This window comes from Pleurodeles waltl, chromosome 8 (genome assembly GCF_031143425.1).
Source record: "Pleurodeles waltl isolate 20211129_DDA chromosome 8, aPleWal1.hap1.20221129, whole genome shotgun sequence".
NCBI classification, from domain to species: Eukaryota; Metazoa; Chordata; class Amphibia; order Caudata; family Salamandridae; genus Pleurodeles; species Pleurodeles waltl.
In genome coordinates this window covers 1,442,088,645-1,442,113,531 of record NC_090447.1, presented here as the reverse complement: position 1 = coordinate 1,442,113,531, position 24,887 = coordinate 1,442,088,645, and the positions used below count along the sequence as shown (strand labels likewise).

The 24,887-nt window shown below is 45.7% G+C and overlaps 1 protein-coding gene across 2 annotated transcripts in view; it reads left to right on the top strand.

Annotated features, from left to right (window-relative positions):
- Nucleotides 1–2,340: 2,340 nt before the first annotated feature.
- ZBTB21 (zinc finger and BTB domain containing 21) overlaps nucleotides 2,341–24,887 on the top strand; it is a 48,563-nt gene continuing 26,016 nt past the window's right edge. Inside the window, exon 1 of one of the 2 annotated variants that reach the window (XM_069202599.1) lies at nucleotides 2,341–2,491. The gene's annotated coding sequence lies outside the window, so the exon portion shown is untranslated. The remainder of the gene's footprint in view (nucleotides 2,492–24,887) is intronic. The other variant, XM_069202598.1, reaches the window with a different exon arrangement.

Below are 24,887 nucleotides of genomic sequence, written 5' to 3'. Positions count from 1 at the left end.
GCCTGCCTCCTCTCTGCACCAGAAGCTCCGAAGAAATCTCCCGTGGGTCGACGGAATCTTCCCCCTGCAACCGCAGGCACCAAAAAGCTGCATTACCGGTCCCTTGGGTCTCCTCTCAGCACGACGAGCGAGGTCCCTCGAATCCAGCGACTCTGTCCAAGTGACCCCCACAGTCCAGTGACTCTTCAGCCCAAGTTTGGTGGAGGTAAGTCCTTGCCTCACCTCGCTGGGCTGCATTGCTGGGAACCGCGACTTTGCAGCTACTCCGGCCCCTGTGCACTTCCGGCGGAAATCCTTTGTGCACAGCCAAGCCTGGGTCCACGGCACTCTAACCTGCATTGCACGACTTTCTAAGTTGGTCTCCGGCGACGTGGGACTCCTTTGTGCAACTTCGGCGAGCACCGTTTCACGCATCCTCGTAATGCCTGTTTCTGGCACTTCTCCGGGTGCTACCTGCTTCAGTGAGGGCTCTTTGTCTTGCTCGACGTCCCCTCTCTCTTCAGGTCCAATTTGCGACCTCCTGGGCCCCAGCAGCGTCCAAAAACGCCAAACGCACGATTTGCAGCTAGCAAGGCTGGTTGGCGTTCTTTCGGCGGGAAAACGCTTCTGCACGACTCTCCACGGCGAGAGGGATCCGTCCACCAAAGGGGAAGTCTCTGGCCCTTTTCGTTCCTGCAGAAACCTCAGCTTCTTCTGTCCAGTCGAAGCTTCTTTGCACCCGCAGCTGGCATTTCCTGGGCATCTGCCCATCTCTGACTTGCTTGTGACTTTTGGACTTGGTCCCCTTGTTCCACAGGTACCCTAGATTGGAAATCCACAGTTGTTGCATTGCTGGTTTGTGTCTTTCCTGCATTATTCCTCTAACACGACTATTTTGTCCTTAGGGGAACTTTAGTGCATTTTGCACTCACTTTTCAGGGTCTTGGGGAGGGTTATTTTTCTAACTCTCACTATTTTCTAATAGTCCCAGCGACCCTCTACAAGGTCACATAGGTTTGGGGTCCATTCGTGGTTCGCATTCCACTTTTGGAGTATATGGTTTGTGTTGCCCCTATCCCTATGTTTCCCCATTGCATCCTATTGTAACTATACATTGTTTGCACTGTTTTCTAAGACTATACTGCATATTTTTGCTATTGTGTATATATATCTTGTGTATATTTTCTATCCTCTCACTGAGGGTACACTCTAAGATACTTTGGCATATTGTCATAAAAATAAAGTACCTTTATTTTTAGTATAACTGTGTATTGTGTTTTCTTATGATATTGTGCATATGACACTAAGTGGTACTGTAGTAGCTTCACACGTCTCCTAGTTCAGCCTAAGCTGCTCTGCTAAGCTACCATTATCTATCAGCCTAAGCTGCTAGACACCCTATACACTAATAAGGGATAACTGGGCCTGGTGCAAGGTGCAAGTACCCCTTGGTACTCACTACAAGCCAGTCCAGCCTCCTACACAATAAGAAACCATGGTGAGAGCTATGGTTCAGGTGTGGTAGAAGGGCTGAATAGAGGAGAAAGCAGCAATTCCTAAGAAAAACAAAACAAGACAATACAGCTATCCAACAAAAGAGCCCACAGTATATAGCAAAGTATGGGATTATAATGCTGCATGCATCAGTCAGTAAAATGCACCCGTAAGCGAGACTGCAAACACTGGCGTGCTTCACTACAAGAGACAAACTTTTAACTGGTGACGCCGTACCCACAGGCTTTATTTCACACAATTATGCAGACAAACAACGTTATGCTAAACTGCAAGTGACACAACCCACCAAGTAAAACAAAACCATACGCAGACATCATACACGCACTAATCCACGATAGGATTAGTATGCAGACTCGTCAGTCCAAGACCCCTCCAGCCACACCCCAACTGTTACCGAGAACTGGTCTCCCACCTCAAGCCTGGACAGTGCACATCCTCTCGTGCGCGCCAATCACCCCTTCATCCTAGGGCTCTGTATTACCCCCTCTCGGAGGCTACCCAGTCCAGCACACAATTACCCTGTCCTATGTGCCATATATTTACAACCTCTGGGCCGAGGTCATGCCCGCCCCACAATATTTATCTAGATTGAGATATTGTACAATTTCAGTCAGCTTGGACCCCGGGTAGTACGCGCCGCCGGTGGGGACGGCACAGCATTTCCGAGAGGGCTCGACCCACTCCCGCCCGCAGGCTTGACTCCGCTGACACACCTCCGCATCCTGGCTCTGAGTTCATGCCGAGGGTCTCCGGTCTGTGATGAGGAAACAAAAAAAACGGTCATACTTGCCTCCCGCCCTCAGCCCAGCCCCTCGGCCCTTCTGGCCAATCGCAGCACTGCGCACGTGACGAGGGCTCAGTGCGATGACCTCATCCCTCAGTGTGGGATGACGTCAAATTCAAGATGGATGGAATCACGGCAGCACCGCGCGCTAGCCAATTCTGACGACTAAAAGGGCGGATAGTGTCAGGCCGCCGATCCCGCGGCGCACGGACGGTAAGTGTGTGTCGTACAGTGCCCCGAGTCGGAGACACCGGGCGGGGAACCGCAATACTCGCTCTACGAAAAGGCGTCCTTTCCTGACGTAACTCAGGTGATTTTTCCCATCTCCGCGCAGTTCTGCGGTCCCAGTTCTGGCTACTGCGCACGCGCGCTGTAGAAGGAGGGTGTGAAGAAACGGCTCCGAAGCACTGGCTTGTGGATAACTTCTGGCGACCAACCAGATTTGCGCATGCGTGACTCTCACAATGGCCACTCGGAGTGTCACTGCGCATGAGCAGCTTAGGCGTCGGTTTTTTTGAGGACGCATGTCACGTGACGAAAGGGGGCAACCTTTTCTTATGTGTTGGTCTTGTTAGAGACGCACGAGAACAGTGGTACGCGAGCACTGTGTTTCGGTTTGGCAGGTCGTGTTTTCTATTTCTTTAGTCTCTTTGTAGTAAGCAGATGACGTCACCGTGATGGACGCTGGACGATATTCTGCACCCCTCTCCCCGTTAGGGATCGCGTGAAATGTGCTGTCAGAAGTGGTTGCGGACAACCCGCTTGGGGTGTGTATGCAACCTCTCACCCTTACCCACCTACCAAACTAGAACCATGGGGCCTGAACGGTGGACCTGGAAAGTTAAATGGTTAGGAAACCACCCATAAATTTAGCTTCACGCTTCCAGATTGGAGTGAACGATGGAAACGAAAGTCTCAAAGCTGGATCTCCATGGTCTGGCGGGAAACTCCAATCTATATGCAAAACTGGTGTCCCTTTAACCTTCTCCCTCTGAAAAGTGACCCCCCCCCCCTCCACGTATATGTTAATGAATAACAATTATGTAAGCGTAGTTTCAGAAATGGATAATCAGCCTGGTGTACTTCTCCACATCTTGTACCTGCATTTGTTATTTTATACATTTATTTGCCCCTTTGAGCTTGTGAACATATCAGTCCTATATCCAGTTAACCAGTGTGATTCAAGACCCCTTATGATCTATTCAAAGCTGTGAGTGCACTTGGATTTGCAAAAAAATAAACGAAAATGATTTTTCACATTTGTTATTTATGTTAGCAGGTTTGTATACAACAGTCCTGTTCCAATTTATGTGAGGAAAATGACAAGGGCATAGTATTGGTTCCTGTGATGACACTTATTGTGACATCACTGTGACATCATTGTAAATTACATATGCTAATTAGTATTCCCACTATTTTTCGTATGACTCGGGCCCTGCTGCTAATGAAACCCTGGCTCTCAATTCCATTTCCCCATTTTTCCACTCACTAAAATGTCATTCCCTACTGTGCTATATATATAACTCATGTGTTGTCCCTCTGATCACAAGTGGGATGTGGCAAAAACGTTTAGGGTTGTTTTACTTTCTATAAAGCAAACATTTTTTTAAAGCCACAATTGTATTTCTTTTAATAACAGAATACATATTTGTACAGTGGTATCTGTTTAAGATCAGTATTCAGCGATAAAGTACATTGTTTTTTAATATTAGTGTGTAATTGAGCTCAGAAATGGCTGAAAGGGACACTGTTTTTAAATAGATGTGAAGCGTAGCAGTGCGTCTTTAAAGTCTGTTTAGAGCGCGAACAGAATATGCTTGGTCTATTTGCAGTTTTTTTTTAAAATATATTTTTACTAGACTTTGCAGATAAAAGCAACACGCGAGCAGTGTATCAAAAGCAGATAACCCAAATTGATCTAGCAAAAACTAGTTTACAAGAACCAGCCAATGGAGTTAATATATATTCAGTACACGCAGACAAAAATCTCGATTCATCACACAGTTATTAAATACAGGGAGGTAAAATAACAAAACATGCAATGTATCCACAGCCCATTCGGGATTACAACCTACTGCATCAGAATAACCGCCTAGTTCATGATATACCAAAATAATATGACCATTCTGTTGGGCAAGCAAACCTCAAGAAACTTGGATTTAAGAAGCCAATAAAGACTCCATTGCAATGGCTACCATCTATTGGTGTCCCTCCCAACAATAGCAACTCTCCAGGGGAATTAGATCCTAGGAGTAATTGCAGCGCCAGTCTGAGATTAGTGCCCAAATCCATTTTCCCTTCAGAATAACTTTGTAACCACTTTTTTCGTACATAGCTGTTTTCAAATTAAACTTTGCTAACAATCGGGCAAACCACTGTTCAAAGGTCGGAGGGGCATTATCTAACCTTGATGATACAATGCACAAGCGAACAGCCGCCATGGGGATAAATACAAACCGCTGGGAAGGACCAGGAACTGCTTCACCGTGTATCCCCAGCAGAGTAAATTGAGGAGTTAACACATTCTTCATACCCAAACGAGTCAAATAATTTAGTAATCTCATTCCATAGTGGTTCCAGGCAGGGACAACTGCAAAACATATGTATAGCGTCAGCCTCAGGGAGCTGACAGTGTGGGCAAGAAGTACTTGCCGTCCTTCCATACCTAGCAATTTTCACTGGCATATGATACAAATCATAAATGGTGTTATAATATTGTGCTTGTAAATCAGCTGCAAGTAATGTGGTACGAGCCAGCTCTGGTAAAATTCACCCCCATACAACCGTTCCAACAGCTCTCATTTCTGGAAACCTGCCCTTTACAAATTAAAAAGTCTCGGATTTGAAGATACAAAAAAAAATCTTTCTAGGACACCTCAACCCTGTACCGCGGCTCTCCAAATGAGATTAGTCCAACCTGCGTACAGAAATCACCTAATCTCTTAATTCCACAAGCCTCCCAGCCGGATACCACAGAACCCCGGAAAATATCTGGAAGTGTCAGGTTTCTTTGCAGTAGGGTATAATGATGAAAGCGCCCTAGCTTTTTACGGAGTCATATCCAGAATCTATGGGCTCCCTGAAAGGTCTTAAACAGCTCTTTCCTAAAGTAACTGAGCTAGACTTGTAGCAAAAAACAGCCCCTAGCTTCGTTCCCAAGCAGTATCTAAAATGTAGGAGGAACTACTATTACTACCACCTGGGTCTTACTTTGATTAAGCTGGTAGCCTGAAAAACGCCCAAATGCCTGCGCTTCTAGTTCAATTTCCAATAAGGCCCCCACATGGTTAGGTGTGATGATAGTCACATCGTCTGCATAGGCAAGCACCTTAGTATCCCAGCCTTGATTGTGCATAGCTGCGATCAAAGGATTCAGATTTCGTTTCCAGATAAAGGGGTTAATAAATAGCACAAACAGTAGTGGGGAACAAGGACACCCCTGCCTGGTGCCTCTTTGTATTTTAATTTCCCCTGACTGCTCAACCATCACTTGTAATCTGGCAGTCAGTCTTTGATACACTGCCTCACCACTTTAATGTACCCAGGTCTTATTCCAAATAAGCCCATAACTGTCCTCAAAAATTTCCAGGAAACCCCGTCAAATGCCTTTTCCACATCTAATATTATCAAGGCGATAGGGACCCCAGACACGATCGAAGCGTCAAAGAGCGTAATGACACAACAGGTATGATCTGTAGTTCCCCTCTCAGGTATAAACCTGTGCTGTCCTGACAAGACTAACTTACCTATGACTAGACTCAAGCGTGAAGCCAAGATTTTGGAATAGATTTACTAAATATGATGATGCCTCCATTCAGACCTTCTGAATTTCACTTGTAGACCTACTTCTCCACTATATACTATCACGACCGGTGAAGTATTAACACCACTCCTCGTGTGTTGCACCCTCCCGCCACCAAATGGAGGCCGTCAGGTCCCCCAAGACCTGAGTGATGACTAGCAAAACACCCATCTTATGCCCCCCCGCTCCTAAATACCGCATTTAAGGGAATGCCAAGCTTTCAAAATCGAGATGCAGCAATATACCACAATATGCAAGCTACCCCTGCCTAAAGAGGGCGAGCCACCACTTCCCTCATCTCCAGTCCCCTCCAGACTGGAGAGCCAGACCCCTGCCCCAGGCATACTGTTAGCCCATGCCATCCCGTACATCATGAAACAGAGAAAATTCCCCTTTTTCTTCCTGCACCCAAATTTCGTGTCAACTATGCTGCCAAGCTATACACAGCAAATAACCCCACACTATGAAGTCTTCCCACCCTCAGAGGATTTTTTTGTAAAGTACTCTGAAGCCTTAATCTCTGAAGAAAATGTTTGTACTTGCCCTCAAAGACAGTATTCGGACGAGTGGGGTTTAGCAGGTAAGCTGTCTCCTTCTCTCCACTGTAGCACAAAATAAATCCAGACGGGCTCTTAGGTTCAGTAAGGTCTTCTGGATAAACTTGCTTATTCACAGAATAGTCCCATTTCAAGGCTCGAGCTACTGGAAATTTGTTTTGCCCTTTACCCCTCTTCTTGGAGCTTCCACCTCTTGTCTTTTTCCCCTATTGCTTCTTTTGTTTGACAGTTCTGCATGGATCATCAAGAGTACCACTTGAGCTATGCCATGAGCTTGCTGAGACCTCCGAAGTCCCTGAGTGCCAGAGAGAAAACCTTTATCTAGTTCACTGGAGCTTGAATTAAGGGATTCTGACCCATCAATTAACGAGAAAAAACCTATCCCCATGTTCAGGAGAATCCACTATATTTCTGCGGGTTTTAAGCAGCTGGTTATTGGGGCTCAGTTCCCTCTGGGCTTGGGTGGACCGTTAAGGTGGTATTTGAGAGCCGCAGATACTCGTCTGGCTAGTTGGCTCACAAGGATAAGCAGTAGCCAAAGACACAGAGTCACAAGAGTATTGCCCCACCAATTCTTTCCTCACTTCCCTTGCTGCTTCCTTTGCCACTAGGTCTAGTGGGACCAGAGCCACTACCCCAGTAGACTTCATATGAGCTGCTTCTGCTGCGTTTAAGGTGACCTCTATTGTGGGTGGGCCCCCACACTGACCTGTTGGATAGCTGGTGCTGAAGCCTCCTGAATCAATGTACCTTCATCATTCCTTCCAGATTGCCATGGTTCTCTTTGGCAACAGCTTGCAGCAGTGACTGAGAGCATACACAGAACCCAACGTGATCAACAAAAGATGCAGAATGGTCAGAGCCTCCATCTGCCCCCACCAACCCACTCCCTGCTGCCGGCATTCACTTGTCTTCCGTCTACCAAGGCCTTCTCAGCCCCTGTCCCAGTCTCCAGTAAGTCAGGTGAAATGTATCCAGCGATGGTCTCATGAGAGGGCTCCCCACACTGCTCAAGCTGCTGGTCTCCCTTGATAGAAACCTTTCACCGGCAATGGGGAGCTTTCATCTTTGTGGGCAATCATTGCAGTTTTCCTAAATCCCAAACTGCCTCGCTCCATTGTTTTAGCGCATCTGCCCCGCAGTCTGCAGCCCCTCTGTTCTTTCACGATACAGCCAGGATTCTTTAAGAGGCATACTCTGTCCTCCAGGAGCCCAAAGCAGAATGCCAAAAGCACTGACCACCTGCGGTGCAGTCCGCAGTAAGGCTGCATCAGCAGCTGTGAGAGGAATCCACATCTCCGCTTCACGGGCCGTTTGTAAAGCGCAACATGTATTTAGTGGGATGGAAGGTTCGAATTGCAGGTAAAGCAGCATCTCTGATCCTGCGGTCTGTTTTCTGGCTGCATTCCCCAGTTTTATCTGATGCTTGAACACAACCAGGAGCTAAGGGAGGGAACTACAAGACAGTTGTGCTACTCGATTGCCATTTTGCGTTTCTCAGTCAAATTTGCTGTTAGCACATGGTTGTTTTCTGCTGGTATTCTGGATATCCGGCTTCAAAGTACAAAAAGTGCCAAATTTGCAGTTCATTAGGCAGCAGAAGGTTGATGAAGTGAACAATCACTTTTCTTCCTCAGATAAGAAATTCATTGATTTTCACTTACTGAGCAGTTCTCACAAATACATGGGCTGCTGCCAATGGGAAGGGGTTTTAAATATGCTCTGTGGCCAGTTTACAAATGTAGCCTGTTTGCAGGTGCAGGCAGTCTGCATAGCTCGTTACAAGGTGACACCTCTCAGCTTCCTTGTGGCTCAGGTAAGCGGAATGGAGTTTCCTCTGTAAAAATTGTGGGGGGGAAGGAGGGGCTGCATACACCAGCACCCACCCCTGACTTGTTCCTTGATTGGGAGGAAGGCGAGAGTGTATTATGGGAGGAAAAATGGAGTGGTGATATTTTAGAGAGCATTACGAGGGGGAGAGGAACAGTCTGAGATGAAGAGGAAAGCGTAGAGAGGGATGGTAAGGCAAAGGAGGTGGAATACTGTTTGATGGACTTCAGAAATGAAGAGGTTTATAGTTAGTCAGCCATACATTTCCATACCACCAAACATTCAACACATGATTAATGTGTTGTATATGTCCTGACAGTGAAGTACTGCCAAATTCTGTTTTCACTGTTGCAATGCATATCTCTCTCATAGGTTAACATGGGCACTGCCTTTAAATATCTTTTAAGTGCAGTTTCCCATTGGGAGCAGACGGAGATTTGGAGTTTGGGGTCTCTGTAATCACAATTTAAAGATACACCTTTTGGTAAATTTTTCTTTTTTTTTTTTTTTTAGATTGTCAGTTTGAAAATGCCACTTTTAGAAAGTGGGAATTTTCTTGCTTAAGCATTCTGTGCCTCTGCCTGTGGCACAAAGGGAGTTTGGGTGTAGCCTGCATATCCTGATCAGTCTCCTGGGCTAGCGTGGGGAGGGAGGAGCTGACACTTACACCTGAAAGGACTATGCTTGTCCTCACACAATGCAGTCTCTGACCCCCTAAAGTGTGTCTGGGGCCAGGCCTGGGCAAGGCAGGATCTTGTGAACAACACTTTCCTTTGAAGGTTGCCTACTTCAAAGGCAGAAATGAGTTTAGGTAGTGGACCCAAAACCCCAGACTTTCAGAACACTTCTGGATCAAGAGGAACCTCTGCCAAGGAGAAGAGCTCGAGGAGGAGTACTGCCCATTTGGTGTGTGTGCTTTTTTTGGGTTAGCCTGCAGTTGCTGCTTCTGCCTTAAAGAGGGCAAAGAGTGGACTTTCTGTCACGGTGTAGGTACTCCTCAGACTCGGTGTGATGCAAACAAGATCCACCTCCTGACACCACCAAGTCACTGATAAAAAACCACAGTGCATTGGAGTAATCAAGCGAGGGAAGGAAGGGGAAGGATCAGCAGGGACGGGATAACTGTAAAGAAAAATACACAGTGTTAATTATCACATTGTCTGTCTATTCTCATAAGGTCTCACTAAAACCAAAACGACCTGGACTGCCCATAACTCATAAGGGCAGAACTAGTCTAGTCCTAAGCCTAACTATGTTCCATCAGCATCACCAATGGATGCCCCAAGCCACCTACGGCCACTAATAATCACCTAAGGGTCTCACCGCCCTTCCTCCTAAACAATACTACAGTACGTATAACGAAATGAACATGAGGAGAAAGAATAAGGTGAAGAAAATCTATTTTGTACTTCTTCCTATGATTCAGTTAACCCACTAAGCCTTTCGTTAATGTCACGTATATTTGAAGAAGTACTTCGTTCATATCTCAGTGAATGTTGACAAGAATTATTTGTCCCGGCTGTTTGGAATCCTGCAAACAGTAAATCTCATTCTGAATCGCCGCCAACAAAAAGCCAAAAGATTATGTCTCATAAGATCGCCGTTCCTTTATTAAGGTACCTCAAGAAGTAAAGTGCTCCAATTTATGACAGTCACCCCCAACCTGGCCGTTAGGAATGCAGAAATAAAGAAAGGCGATAGCCTCCGGCAAGTAGCAAGCTTGCCGCTTAACACCTTCTTAGTACTTGGAATTCGAAAGGAGGAGCAGCTCGGAACTCCTTCTGCCGGGAAACGGTCAGTTTCCAGGAGGGGGCCATGCTGAATCTCATTCCTCTTTTCGGGCCGCCGATGAATTCCCCCCTGGGGAACGCCGTCCGCTCCTACTTCGTTGAGGCTCCGACCTGCCTCATTAGCACAAATAACGCACACCCTTTCCAGGGTGCGCCGACTTTTACGCGATCTCTAACGCGCTGGGCTTCATGGGAAGTGTAGTCCTTAATGACTACAATCTCCCGATCGGCCCTGTAGGCGCCGGCTAGCACCTGACAGTACGCCCACCTCCAAAGCGCCTCCTAGGGCCAGGTTTAGTGGGATGACAAGCATGAAACCGTTGCACCGCCCTAGGGGCATGAACATTGCCTTCCGGCTCCCATGAATCCTCCTCGGCCTCATACCCTTTCCACGACACCAAGTACCATAACTTACCCCCCCGTAGTTTGGAATCCAACACTTTGCGCACCTCATACTCCAGCTGTCCGTCTCTAACCACCGGAGGCACCGCCCGCCGGGTCGCGGACAGAGCTGGCTTCAAAAGGCTGCAATGAAACACCGGATGGATTCTTAAGGAAGCAGGTAAGTTGAGACGGTAAGCCACAGGGTTTATCTTGCGTACCACCTCATAAGGACCAATGTAACGAGGATGAAAGATGCTACGCATCTTAAAACGTATATACTTGGTGGAAAGCCACACTCGGTCCCCTGGCTGGTACACCGGCCCCTCACGCCGATGTACATCACCCCATTTCTTATACTGTTCCTTGGCTTTATCCAAATTAAGTCGTATTTTCTTTTGCATGGATTGTAGGTTCTTAACCATCGCATGGACAGTAGGTTGATCCGTGACATCCCGAGGTATGATTATGGGCAACATCTCCGCGTGGAACCCTGTGTTAGCACGAAAAGGAGACTCCCTTATCGAGCTATGCCAAGCATTGTTGTACGATAGTTCGGCCAGCCATAGCAATGACACCCACGATTCCTGCGCGTCTTTTGCATAGCACCTCAGATATTTCTTCAGGGTTTGGTTGAGACGCTCCGTTTGGCCATCGGTTTGTGGGTGAAAACTGGTGGATAGGGCGGATTCAATGCGCAGAACCTTGCACCACATGCGCCAAAACCTAGCAACGAACTGGGGGCCTCTGTCTGAAATAATGGTTCTTGGTAAACCATGTAACCGCACCACTTGAGACAGAATTAGATGGGCGGTCTGACTTGCTGTAGGTAGGTTTCTACAAGGGAGAAAGTGACCCATCTTGGTAAGACTATCAATTACCACCATGATAGCATTGTACCCCTGATCCATTGGCAATCCTACCACAAAATCCACGCTGATGGTTTGCCATGGTTTTTCCGGAGTGGGCAAAGGCATCAGCTTGCCCTGGCTCTTCGCATTTTCTCCCTTGGATCGAGCACATATCTCACACCGAGCTACCCATGTCGCAACGTCCTTAGCCCAACCTTTCCACCTGAAATGTCGTTGAACTATTTGCGCAGTTTTGGTGTACCCCGGATGACCAGCTGTTACCGCATCATGACACCAATTGAAGGCTTGCATTTGAAGTTCAGGTGTTGGTAAATACAAACGATTACCTTGCAACGGTATTCCGTGCTTAAGGGTACGGTCCTGACTTACTTCGGCCCACTCCTTCCACTGAGCAGCAGACTTATGCTTAGAGACCTTTTCTAGGAATTGAGATATATGAAGGGCACAAAGCACTTTTTCCGGTTGGATGATTGCTTCATCAGGTCTTGAAGTGACGTTCCTCGCGTCCCTTTGTCTAGACAGTGAATCTGCCTTGCGATTGTCGACCCCAGGACGGAAGGTTACTACAAACTCATATTCTGAAAAGAACAGCATCCACCTCATTTGCCGCTGGGTAAGCTGTCTAGCCTCCTTCATATACTGCAGGTTTCGGTGATCAGTATATACCGTGACCGGGTGTTGGGCCCCCCAGAGATAGTGTCTCCATTCCTGAAATGCCTTCTTGATGGCTAGTAGTTCTTTTTCTGCCACCGTATAATTGAGTTCCGCAGCAGATAGCTTCTTAGATAAAAACGCCACCGGATGAAGCTGTCCTGAGGTCTTGTTTCTTTGGGATAACACAGCCCCAATGGCTATATCCGAGGCATCTGCTTCGACTATAAAAGGTACTTCTGGCTGTGGATGCTGAAGTATAGGCGCTGAGCAGAAGGCCTGTTTTAAGAAGCAGAAGGCCTCCTCTGCCTCCTCTGACCAAACAAAAGACACTCCCTTTCTTAGCAACCTTGTTATAGGTGACACAATGTGGGAAAAATGACAGATGAATCTTCTATAGTAATTGGAAAACCCCAGGAAGCATTGCACGTCTCTCACACTAGTGGGCACTGGCCACTCTTGAACCGCCTGTATTTTTCTTGTCGACATGCAGAACCCTTCCGGGCTTAAATCCACCCCCAAGAACTCAACCTTCTGTACATGGAACTCGCATTTGCTCAGTTTGCAATAAAGATGGTGCTGTTGCAATGCTTGGAGTACTAGGGAAACATGTTCCATGTGCCGCTCTAAGGAGGTAGAATACACCAATATGTCATCTATATAAACGATCACAAAGTGGTCTACGTATTCTTTGAGAACATCGTTCAGAAAGTATTGGAAAGCCGCCGGGGCGTTACACAACCCGAACGGCATTACCAAGTATTCAAACAGGCCATAACGGGTCTTAAACGCCGTCTTCCATTCATCCCCTTCACGGATTCTGACCAGATGGTAAGCCCCCTTCAGATCCAACCTTGTATAGATAGTTGCCTCTTTCACCTGTTCCAATAACACAGGAATGAGGGGAAGAGGGTATCTATTCCTTATCGTGTTCTTGTTCAGCATTCTATAATCGATGCAGGTTCTCAACTCTTTATTCGCTTTAGCTATGAAAAAGAGTGGAGAAGCTGCCGGAGAACAAGATGGTCTAATGAACCCGATTTCCAGGAAACGGTCCAGATATCTTCGCAAATGTTTGGTTTCTGGGTCTGATAGAGCATATACCCTACAAGAAGGAAGGAGTGCTCCCGGAATCAGATCTATCTTGCAATCCTATATACGATGGGGTGGCAATGTCTCCGCCTGACCTTCGTCGAACAAATCCTTGAACTTGGCGTAAACAGAGGGCAATATCACTGCTTTCTCCACCACTGTGGCCAACTGTAACCCTTGAGCCAACGCTAACGCGGGGGGGTTATCATATAAGGAACCGACTTTCTCACTCCTCACGGACTGAAAACTAACCGTCTTGGCTTGCCAATCGATAACCGGATTGCTCTTTCTTAGCCAGGGCATTCCCAAAATTATTTCATACTGAGGAGCCTCTATTATATCTAGCCTGATTATTTCTCTGCGTGCCGGAGATACTCCACTGAAAACCAACCCCACATCCTCAGTTTGTTCAGTAAGGGGTCCAGACTTCAGTGGTGTACCGTCAACTGCCAACACAATTTCGGGGTTCTTTCTTGGAATTCTCAGAAGTCCCGGTCTCTTAACCACCCCTTCATCTATGAAATTTCCCGTGGCTCCTGAGTCTATCATTGCCCATACAGGATGGTTTCGATCTTGGGACACCAGCTCTACGGATAACAACAGGTGTGACGCCTTTTCTTCTGGTGGCAAGAGGGTTAAAGAAGTCAACCGGAACCCCGATAGGGGTTCTATAAAGGGCAAATCCTCTTTCTCTGATATCTTCCCTGACGTCACCGCGGCCTTTTGAGTGGGGGAGTAGGAGAACCTTTTTCTTGGTTTTTGGGGACATTCTCTCACATAATGACCCTTCCTGCCGCAATACATGCACAACCCCTGTACCCTCCTACTCTCTTTTTCGGCTTTTGACAGAGGTGCCCTAACGGCTCCCACTTCCATAGGTTCCCCGCATAAATCAGGGGAATTAGGAACTGGTCGCCCCTCTCTTTCTGGAATGACCGGCCGCCTATCACCCGCTCTACGCTCTCCCCTTCTCTCTGCTAGCCGATGATTCAATCTCAAGGTAAGATTCACAAGTTCAGTACACGTGGAAGGCTGTGGATCTATTTGGGCTAGGATATCCTTCATGTCGTCTCTTAATCCTTGATAATAGAGAGACATTCTCTTCTCCTCTGGCCACTCTGATTCCGCTACCAGTCTATTGAAGGTGGTAAGATAAGTAACCAGGTCAGACCTCCCCTGTCTCAGTTCCAGCAGTTCTCTATCAGCACTAAAGGTGGTTGTTCTGTGATCAAACACCTTCTCAAAGGCCGACCGAAAGGCATTCCAATCCGATAATAATGGGTCATCGTTTCTAACTAACGGCACTGCCCAGTTGGCTGCATCTCCTGAGAGATAAGAAATAGCGAACATTACCCTGGAAAGGTTAGAGGGAAAAGACGCCGGTCTACATGAGAATTGAAGAGACAACTGCGTTAAAAAAGCCTGAACTTTCCTGGGGTCCCCTGAAAACCGTTCCGGACTGGCCAAAGGAATTGGAGGGGAGACGTTCACGGTTATCTGCGGTGTAGATGCTGAGGCATCGAAGGGATTCCTAGTAAGCCTTTCTACCTTGTCCCTTAGTGCCGCTGCCTCCACCCTAGAATCTGCCAACTCTTGCTGCACTAACACTAACGCCTGTAATACATCATCCATAGATGCCATCTTTGCATTACACCGAGCAGGAGGAGTATTATTCGTGGGTGCGTTATTCTGTCACGGTGTAGGTACTCCTCAGACTCGGTGTGATGCAAACAAGATCCACCTCCTGACACCACCAAGTCACTGATAAAAAACCACAGTGCATTGGAGTAATCAAGCGAGGGAAGGAAGGGGAAGGATCAGCAGGGACGGGATAACTGTAAAGAAAAATACACAGTGTTAATTATCACATTGTCTGTCTATTCTCATAAGGTCTCACTAAAACCAAAACGACCTGGACTGCCCATAACTCATAAGGGCAGAACTAGTCCTAAGCCTAACTATGTTCCATCAGCATCACCAATGGATGCCCCAAGCCACCTACGGCCACTAATAATCACCTAAGGGTCTCACCGCCCTTCCTCCTAAACAATACTACAGTACGTATAACGAAATGAACATGAGGAGAAAGAATAAGGTGAAGAAAATCTATTTTGTACTTCTTCCTATGATTCAGTTAACCCACTAAGCCTTTCGTTAATGTCACGTATATTTGAAGAAGTACTTCGTTCATATCTCAGTGAATGTTGACAAGAATTATTTGTCCCGGCTGTTTGGAATCCTGCAAACAGTAAATCTCATTCTGAATCGCCGCCAACAAAAAGCCAAAAGATTATGTCTCATAAGATCGCCGTTCCTTTATTAAGGTACCTCAAGAAGTAAAGTGCTCCAATTTATGACAGTCACCCCCAACCTGGCCGTTAGGAATGCAGAAATAAAGAAAGGCGATAGCCTCCGGCAAGTAGCAAGCTTGCCGCTTACCACCTTCTTAGTACTTGGAATTCGAAAGGAGGAGCAGCTCGGAACTCCTTCTGCCGGGAAACGGTCAGTTTCCAGGAGGGGGCCATGCTGAATCTCATTCCTCTTTTCGGGCCGCCGATGAATTCCCCCCTGGGGAACGCCGTCCGCTCCTACTTCGTTGAGGCTCCGACCTGCCTCATTAGCACAAATAACGCACACCCTTTCCAGGGTGCGCCGACTTTTACGCGATCTCTAACGCGCTGGGCTTCATGGGAAGTGTAGTCCTTAATGACTACAATCTCCCGATCGGCCCTGTAGGCGCCGGCTAGCACCTGACACTTTCCTGTATCTCCTGCTTGTGAATTTTCTCCAAGGGCTTGAAGTAGAGCTTGCCTCATGTTGGAAGTCTCAGGGATATCAAATACTTCACCTTCATCTGCATACAGCTCTGGGAACTCTGTGTTTTTGTGCTGCAATAGAAGAAAAAACATAGCAGTGCCGTCAACAATGCTGCTGCCCTCACCATGACCTGACGATGTCAGACAGAACCATGCCCCGCATTGCACCGCAACCGTGGTCTCACAGACGCCGCCACCTGACACAGTCACCAAGCTGCTGCTTGCACTGTGATCTGTGGGCGCCGCACTTCGCATCACCTTGCTCACACCGCAGCCTTGGAATCCTCGCCGACGCTCCATGCTGACACCGACGCCGCTGCATGCACCGTGGCCCGAGGACACCGCTAATGAGGTACACAATGCACCATCCCGGTCTGCACCGCAGCCCCAGTCCACAGACTCCAGCGCCATCGACTCCAGTGTCGTCAACAGATGCCCCTGTCCGCACAGCGACCCGTGAGCGCTGCATGGAGCCCTCCACGCACCACTGCCTTGGGCCTACCAAATGCATTGCTTCAGCAACGACTGCTGCCTGCACCGTGACCTGGACACACTGCACGTCGCACCTCCCCGCTTCACACCGCAGCCCTGGCCTCACCCTGCCAATGCCACAGGACGCCGTAACCGAGCGGCTGCCTACACAGTGACCTGTGGGCAACGCACGTCACATCATCCCGCTTTGCATCGTTGCCCCAATGCCATCCATGCCAGCGCTCCTAACTTAATCATCAACCCGGAGTTCTATCTGCAATGCATGTGACTTCAAGGACCTGACACCTGCGACGCCGCACTCCGGATCTTAACACGAGGACCACTATGCCCTACATTTCCAAGTTACTGTTTGCTGGTCTTCCCAACACAGTGGCTGGCTCTCGACGCCGCAGCTGGCTTGAACTGTTGGATTTGTTGTTCATGACGCCGTGATAGCCCCAGACGGAGCTATCGAAGGAACTGTATTTTTAAGTAATTCTTGCAAAATGTATATCTTTAATAATCTTGTATGTTGGATATTTCTTGTTTTGGTCTTGTTTTACACAGATAAATATTGGCTATTTTTCTAAAACTGGTGTGATGTCCTTTTTGTAGTGTTTTCACAGTATTACTGTGTGTTATGTCCAAATGCTTTACACATTGCTTCTCAGATAAGCCTGCCTGCTCGTGCCAAGCTACCAAGGCAGTGAGCCCGGGTTATCTGAGGTGGGTATTTCCCTTATCCTGACTAGAGTGAGGGTCCCTACCTGGACAGGGTGCACACCGACTGCCATCTAGAGACCCCATTTCTAGCAGGTGGTATTAGTAAATTCTAGTTAGCTGAGAGAAGAGCAGCCATCGGGCAGTATGGCTTGCTCCGTACCATAGAGAACTAAAGCGATTTTTAGAGTTTTAAACTGAATACTAGCAGGTATTGCAAGCCAGTGAATCTGTCTTGCAGTGGCTGAGATCTTCTGAAGATTTGGGAGCTTACAACCACTCCAGATGCCACATTTTGGTGTTTGCAAATTCTTAGTTTTAGATTTCAGTGTGTTTGCCGGGAAGGCATTCTGATAATTTTAGAGAAGATCGCAGTTCTAGCAATAGTAGGCTTTCCTCTTCAGAAAGCAGGTGTCTAGTATTACTATAAGTTTAATATTGTGGTTTGAGGTAGAAATCACAGTAACTTCCTTTTCCTATGTAAGCAGGCTTTTGGAAATGCTTTTACATATTTGTGACTGGCTTTTACTAGAGTCTCTGTTCCTCCAACCTGAAATAAGCAATAACTGCTGCCATGTGTTTATAGGCAGTGGTAGGTGCTTGTGTGCCAAAACTCGGTAAATGAACCAAGTTAAAAGCAATCAGTGGCATCTGAAAGGTTTATCAAAACAAAGCTTTTAATCAGTCATAATGATTGAATTAATAACACACAAGCTACAATATTTAAAATGGAGTGCAAATCAATATGTTGGCGAGCAGTCTCCAACCCCGAAAGCATTCAAGGGCAGAAATGTTAGGGGGAATGTTGCAGAAGGACATTAGTATGCACAAAAAGGTGAGGAGAGAGCCATAGGACAAGATAGAAGGTGGATAAGAGGGTGCAAGGAAGACAAGGGGCCAGAAAAAACATGGAAGAGGTGTAACAGAATCATTGGGATGGTGTGTGATTGGAAGGTAGAGGAGAGACTGGTGAAAAGGTAACATTAGACTAATGAGAAGTGAGGAGGGAGTCAGTTTATGAGGAAGGGACAATAAAGATTTACCAATCAATGCAGCACATTGTGGCCTTGCCTTCCTTTGTAAATCTGAGTTAAGTATTGCACTGCCCATGAAACACCATGAGTGATGCGAGCATACCGCAATCCAATTATACAGCTAGGCCTTAGTTATATTTTGGGCCATGTTATACCATGATAACTGCATTATACCATGGTACATGGCGATGACAAGCCAGTATACAAGTGTGTAATGGCTGTTTCTCTAGAGAATGAAAAGGCAGCCATATTGTTTTTACTACACTATGGCTGTGTTCAGTGTTAGGTCCTTTGGACAAAGGGACCTTTATCCGTATGCAATAAAACACAATGGATGTGTTCCGAAAAACGCACAGCTACAAAAAGCACATGCACTTGCCAAACAAGCTTGATTACAAAGAAAAAAGTAGCTCCAAGAAAAAAAGCAGATGAAGACTTCAAAAGGAAGGCGTATTTGGCCAAGGCTACACAGAAAAAACAAACATAATAAAAGAAGCCAGACACCCCCAGAAATAGACAGGAAATTACAGGCTAAGGCCAATACAAAGGAAGGAAATCAGAGTGACAAGGAGGCCAACAATTGGTCAGTAATGGCTGGGCAGGCTGTAAGCACCTTTTAAGTCTTTTTAAAAAAAAATTTTTTAAGTTCCAAGAGATTTCACAAGCGCTGTGCATGGAAAAGGCAGTAATTAAAAAAGGGCGTTGAGAGACCCCAAAATTAGACATAAGGGCACTGCATTATCTTAAGACTCCACAGGACCCACACGTTAACTATAAGGTGCCAGATGCGAGTCTCTGCAAAAGCAAGTCATACAGGCACACACACATCAAGAACGTGGTCCCCAATGGGGATTTTGTTTTTGGTCATTCAATCTGTATAGCGGGCATTCCTCGGTAGCTGTCGTGGCCACAGGCTCAATCCTCCAAAGTAGGTGGAGTGGGGGATGCTCTGCCTATTGCATTTTGGTAGCAAGGCTAAAAATTGGAAATCCATTATAGCCACAAAGCACCAGGGGGATTTCAAAATAAGGACTTGAAAACATAGCCTCTCCAGCTCTGAAATGTAGATTTTTAAAATGTTTAATGATTAGGTAGTGTGCACAATTTTTACTACATGAAAGATGCCTAGTTTGGATCCACATACTTGAGGACATGTTGTTCTCAGAGTTTTCTGTTTTTTCTTAAGTTTACAATATGGGCCAATATCAAATCTCAACAAGCATTTGCAATGCAATGGGTCTTTGCGTTTGCTTGAGGAAGAGCTATTAGCGTTGTAAATTCCTTAATGGACTTTTCTTGCCACATAAATTGAAAATAAAAACTAAAACAGTTGACATAAGAGAGCCAAGTCATAGTGTGACCGCCGCCAACAGCTTGAGCATGAAGGAGGGATACAAAAGGAAAAAGAAGCTCGCTCACAGTCAAACGTATTGGCAAAAGTGCAATCATCCATGTAACCTGTTCGATGGCCAAGGCGGTAACAAAACTGCCCCAAGGAGGGACAAACGTAAAGCATTTACCAATGATGACAAAGGATTTTTGAAGGCAAGCCCATGAACGAGTGATAGTGATGGGCGTGGTTAAAAACCCACAGATAGATTAAAGCAGGCCAGAGCGCTTGCGCGCTTGACCTAAAAAGGGATACTGCTAAATATAATACCCCTGCTAAACTTCCAGACTCAAACTCCATTTCTACCTACCTCTTTAGCGACATATCTGGATAGTGGTAGCATATCTTCATAGACTGAAATATTTACTTTTATCCTCTAATGTACATCAAGTGATGGGAATCCCTGTTTAATTAGCAAGCTATTCGATGTTTGAAGGTTACCATTCAGTATGACCGCTCATTTTTGTGATTCTGCCTTTGTACCATTTCCAGCATGCTGGCCCCTTTGTGTTCTGGCAGTCAAAGTGTGGGCTGGGGCATTTGATATTGGGCAGCACATCCTTTGTGTATAGGCATTAACCAGAGGAAGTCTGATTCCTAGGGTTCATTCACTGATGGTTGCTGTGTTCAGTGTGCATGAGGGTGGTATAGTTTAACATTGAAAGTTACAATTTGTACTTAGTTTATTTAGTTTTTCATTTAATCATTATGATGGTTAAAACGACCGGCATGGCATTGGAACTTTGTGGAACGAGATATGTACACTATGTTAACATCTTTATTCGCACACAGTAGCACATGTTGTTAAATTACTGACGTGGCATATCCGTGGCCTTCAGACCCCTAAAAAGCATTTATTAATTTTGGCATATCTAGATAGACACAGAATTGAGAGTGCTTTCATACAGGAAACTCATACAGCCCATGGAGAATCTCACAAATGGCCGCCTATTAAATGTTTTGCTTCTTATAGTTCATAGACATCTGGTGTTATCTTTCTCATTAGGATGTCCCTCCCCTTCACTGTTGTGTTTGCACAGGTAGCTTCCTTGTGGCACTATATTTATCTTTTTCATTATGTTTCACGATTCCCCTGTTAAACTCATCCCCACCTTGCTCTGAGAGCTGATGCCCCTGAATGACATGAGTACATAGTTCAACTTTACCATATCTGAGGAGACCCTAATATTATTTGGGGCAGGGACTTCAATCTTTTGCTGGACCCTCTTCTGGATTTCACAAATCCTCAGAAAGCCAACAATCCCATTTTGGTTCTCACACTCCAACATTTAATGGACATTGATGGCAGGAGTTAAGGGATGATGTCTATATGTACTCCTCCTCTGTTCATGACGCTCGCTCCCAGATAGGCTTCTGGCTCCATTTCCCCGACAATGTGGAGTAGATAAATAATATTAAGTATTTACCCAGGACCCTTTCTGACCACTCTCCAATAATTCTTATAGTGCTTATAGTGCACATGTCTGACTTTCTGTCCCCCAACAGATCATGGTGTTTCCCCTCTATCACAGTGATATATACGGTGTTTAAAGCAGACATAATGAAAGTGACTCTTTAAAGAAAACATGCGATCAGTTCCTTCCTACGTAATGATTTGGAAAACATTTAAAGTATATATCTGGGGTATCGCTACTTCCATATAATCGGGACTTCTTAGGGATATGTAGACTCAGTTATTGGAGACCAGCCTTCCTGATGTACAACAATGCTTTGAGTCTTTTTGGGATGGGGCCTCATCAGCTGTTCTTGACCTCCTCCTGGCACAATGCAGAGAGGAAGCAGATCTCAATGCTGTCTAACTGGGTAAACATTCTTAGGTTTATGTGTATTGGGAGCAACCCAGTAGGACTTTTGCTTGGCTCCAGAGGGAAACACAACCCAGAACAATAGTGACATCCTTGTGCCCGCACATAGGGAAGCCCATAACATATATACAGGCTATCTTACGTGCTTATCATTTATACTGCAGGGATCTGTACACCTCCAAACTACCTTCCGATGATCAGATCAAGACCCATTCTGGATTATGGCACACTGGCCTGGGTGGGGAACAGAGTTCATGCATTCTTGCTTGCACTAATTACACTACTCTTAATACAGCAGGCTGTAGATGGCTTCCCTGTGGAAAGCCACTCTGGATGGATGTCCTGACAATAAAATTATTTAAGGACTTTAAGGAGCTTCTTGCTCACAGGCTGCTATAGCTATATCATATGGCCCTAAAATCAGGGACTTATCCCCTTTCAACAAGAGACATCCCAATCTCCATAATTTTAAATCCTGGAAAGGACCCTACGGATGCTGGCTCCTACAGTCCGCTGTCCTTATTGAACATGGATAATAAGATCCTGGCTCTCGTCCTTGCCAATAGATTAAACCCATTAATGACAACACTTGGCCACAATCCAGTTTCATTTCTGGTAAGGCCACTTCAGAAAATCTCCATACATTATTTTCAATAATCCCTGTAAAAGACCAGAGGGTCAGGCGTTCATGGTGTTTCTTGACACTGACAAAGCCAGTGACTCACAAAAGTGTCTTTTAACTTTTGCTTTCTTGCGCTGGATGGGCTTAGGACATTATTCCATTGGCCTGGCTAAACTTCTGTATACTGACCTTATGGCCAGAATTGGAATTAAGGGATATCTCACTCTGACATTTGCGATGGGCAGAGGTATGAGACAGGGTTGTCCCCCGTTGCAGTAACTGTGCTTCCTAGCCATAGATGCCTTGGCTTCCCAACTCTCTGGAGGCATATGAACAGGGGACTGAAAGTTCCCATGCGTAGGTTTCTATTATCGCTCTACTCAGATGACATTATTAGTTGTGAGGGGCCCAGGGAAAAATCTTATCCCAGGACATTATTCATTTTGGAAACTGCACAGGTTTGTACATTAATTGGAGAACAGTAGACATTTTCCCCCTCATAGACAATACTCAGCGGACCACTCTAGACTTTCTACTTAAATTGAGGGAAGACTCTAAGATATCTTGGTATCCAAGTCAGCAAAACTATTGATACAGTTCTCTGGGACAATTATGAGTTAGTTATGAACCAATTGTTGACTCAAGTCGAATGATGGATTGCTCTCCCCTTTTTACTGGCTGGCAGCGTTGCTCTGGGGAAGACAATTGTCCACTCTAAGTTTTTTATAACTCTTCATAAATATTCCTTTTCCCTCTGGTAACCAAATGTTTGCTCGGTTTCAAGCGCTGCTTACACGACACGTGTTGGGTGTTCAGTTCCCTTGCATGAGCTGGGAAAAACTCACACGCCTAAGAAGAGAAGGGTTTGCTGTCCTGGATTCTGAGTGCTATTTTATTGCAGCACAAGCACACTCTTCTATATACACCGGATAAGCTGGAAATGCCTTGCTCAATATCTTCCAGTTGAGACAGACCAATTTCAGGTGGGCAGACTAATTATGACACTAGCAACGAAAAGGCCCACACCAGCAAATATATTGAAACAGTCTGATGCAATATAGTCGATATGGACACTGACAAAAATACCCATGATCTACTCCAGCACCACCAGCCCTATCCCCTACACTGGATAGATCGATGTAGCCTACATTACAAGATGGCCTTTTCCTTATAATAGACCATGGTTCCTGAAACTTTTCTGTAGTGAGAGCTACTTCTGCTCAAGGAAAGTCCTCTCAAGCTACTACTATTTGATCACTGTAAAATGGTGATGACATATGTTAATATTACACTGTGACCACCCTAAGTAGGAATATCAGTAGTGCCCACCTAAGCATTACAGGAGAGGTTACCAGCAAAAATGGCAGGAATAGTTTAGCAGTATTAAATGACTAATGAAATAACATTCAGATTATCACTTTCTCTCTGGCACAGATGCATAACTACAGCAGTAGGTCTCCCGAACTCAGCCTCAATTATAATTTAGCTATCAACTTTAAAGGTGTTTTGTAATTGCATCCTTTTATCTTTGGGTGCATATCAGTTTAAACAAGCATTTGAAATGCAACGGGTCTCGCATTTGCTCGAGTTAGAGCTATTAGTGCTGTAAACTTCTAATCCGTCTTTTCTCGCTACATAAATTGAAAGAAAAAAAACAAGTGAAATCGCACTGAAATTGAAAACCAAAAAAACGAGCGCGATCGCGTTATGTAAAACCCAGCACGATTGCGCTGCGTGGAAAATAAAAAGATAAAGTAGTGCAGAAACGAGGCTGAAAACCTGGAGCCTTGTATGTTTTCAGTAGTTGGCGGGTGCGCTCGAGGAGGGCTAAGCACTGGAAAAGGCATGACATATGGATGCCTTTCACTAATGAAATCAAGCAAATTTTAAAAAGCAAGTCCACGAACAAATGAAAGTGACAGGCATGACATAGCATGGTTAAAAGCCCAAAGAGAGATTACAACAGGGACGGAGCACTTGTGCTCTCGACCCTAACAAATACACTTAGGGGGTTATTCTAACTTTGGAGGAGGTGTTAATCCGTCCCAAAAGTGACGGAAAAGTGACGGATTTACCACCAGCCGTATTACGAGTCCATTATATCCTATGGAACTCGTAATACGGCTGGTGGTATATCCGTCACTTTACCGTCACTTTTGGGACGGATTAACACTCCTCCAAAGTTAGAATAACCCCCATAGTCCTGTCAAATGCTACTTTTTTATGTTGAGGAAATAAACTTTATTTTCCAGAAGAAAATCTTATCCTGAAAAAATGTAAATATTGCCTTTAAATACCAGTCTTCATTTTTAGCTAATATATACTACCCAGACATCAGATTGTCATTTTCAATGAATACTCACATGGTAAAATGGCTCACATGGACAGATTCTGATTGGAATGCTCATGTATTACAATAATAGGCCATGGATGCTTAGCATCACACCAAGGGTGCCTGTGTTTTTCCAGTAATGCCCATCATTATACCAAGGCTGCCATTGTGTCAAGGTTGGACACCATAACTGCCAAGATGCCCACCATATATCAGTCATGGCCATTATTATGAGAGTGACGGTCACAGTTCTGTCAGTGATGGCTAAAGGTAGGCCGATCATCCTCTTAATCTATTAATGATGGCTGCTATTATGCCACAACTAGACCAAGAATGCTCAAAATATTCAACAGTGACAATTACTATGCCACTGGCACTATTCTGCCATGATTGGACAGAATTGAGCCAGAGATGACTATTATC